This window comes from Propithecus coquereli, unplaced genomic scaffold (assembly GCF_000956105.1).
Source record: "Propithecus coquereli isolate 6110/MARCELLA unplaced genomic scaffold, Pcoq_1.0 Scaffold45, whole genome shotgun sequence".
Taxonomy (NCBI): domain Eukaryota; kingdom Metazoa; phylum Chordata; class Mammalia; order Primates; family Indriidae; genus Propithecus; species Propithecus coquereli.
In genome coordinates, this window is record NW_012150285.1 from 6,581,385 (window position 1) to 6,583,029 (window position 1,645).

A 1,645-nucleotide genomic window follows, 5' to 3' on the forward strand; every position below is an offset into this window, starting at 1 on the left:
CCTCAAGTCGTGAACACAAAAAATCTTATTTGAAGATAGAAAATATTTATAATATTTATCTCATCTGCAATGCAAACAAAATAGAACAAGGAAGCCTTTACTGAATCTAAATGAGATGCTGTGAAATGCCTTCATGAGCTTCCAAAAAGTACATTTAATGTAGCATTCCCGACACTGTGCTGACTGGTTGGTTGATGTCGCGAGCATCTGCCGAGCGCCTGCTGTGTGGCAGGCTGCTGCGAGCACCAGGGAGATGCAGGGGACAGAGCCAATGAGGACTGTGCCTCGGTGGTACTCCAGCACTCCCCACTCTTTGGCGGGAGGACCTATTTTAAATTTACCTGAATGACTGAAAGAGTGACAGTTTGGGTCACAGCAGGTTATGATGGGCACAGATGCTGGACTTGAACCTAGTTTTTTGTGAGTCTAAGCCTAAGGTCTAACTGCAATGTAATTTTTTAATAAAACCAATATATGATTAGTTGGGGTTAGATGCAACGGGGAAGGTAAATGGTGCAAAAGCTGTCTCCTGGGCCCCTCTGCACTACTGGGGGAAGCCCCGCCGCCCGTGTCCTCCTCTTCGCTGGAAGTGCCCACGGGGAATAGAGTGAGAGTCTCAGGACGCACCTTTGCCTCCGGGTTGCCGGCTCAGTCTCGGTGTTCAACCAGACGGCAGCCCTTAGTCTGGAGAGCGTATGTGTTGCACTGAACTGGATCACACTGACAAAAAAATTGTCTTCCCTGCAAATCAAGATTCTGTAAGCCTTTTCTTAACTCTCAAAGCAAAGGCTCTCTTGGGCGGCAGCAGAAGTCCTGCTTTTGCTGGTATTGCTGGAGTTATTCCCAGACAGTGCTTGAGAAAGGACTCTTGGTAGTCGTCTTTGAGCAGAATAATATTCATAAGAAAAAACTGTAGGCATTTTTTTTTTTTTAAGAATGCCTAGTTCCGAGATCTTAAGTATACTTCACCAAAGCAGAAAATCTAATAAGACTTAATGCTTACGACGTGTTTTCTTTGGAAAACGTTTCTTCATGTTTTGGCATTAGTCGGGAGTTCAGATATGTGACATTGCACCCTTTTTCCTGGAGCCAGTTTGAGAAACACAGCATTTATGGTATTAAAAATGGAAAATACCTTTCTCTTCCTGGCAATGTGGTCAAACTGAAAGTTTTGCAATGCTGGAGAAAGACGTGGTTTTTTTCTGGGATCCTCTAGCAGAATGCTTGGATAATGAAATAATAACATTTTTCACTCCTGAATAGTATTCGGATCAAGTTAGTTTTAGCAAATGCAAATTGCTTTTTATGGAGTGCAAAACTGGCTTTGATGTTTATAGTTATAAACTATATTCCACCTGCATTTGCTATCTGTATAGTCCTCAGTAGCTGAGGTTTGATAATGAACAAGGTTGTGAAGTCACCAATGAAATCTTTCAACAAGCTTGCTTTGCTCCTCCTGCTTAAAGAGCCAGTAAGATATAATTAGCCAAAGTCAACTGTGCAGGTCAACTGTGCTTGACATGAGACCTTGATCATGGGCTCCTCTGTAGCCAAAGACGATTTCTGGTCCCTGCAGTATAGCTCGTGCATACAGACACTGTTCACCCTGTGTGACCCTCTCTCTCTCTCACTCTCGCCCTAAGCA

General features: G+C 43.5%; 1 protein-coding gene across 1 annotated transcript in view; it reads left to right on the top strand.

Annotated features, from left to right (window-relative positions):
• The window catches only part of LOC105818750 (mitogen-activated protein kinase kinase kinase 8-like), a 70,106-nt gene that overhangs the window by 31,042 nt on the left and 37,419 nt on the right, over positions 1–1,645 (top strand). The window lies entirely within an intron of this gene.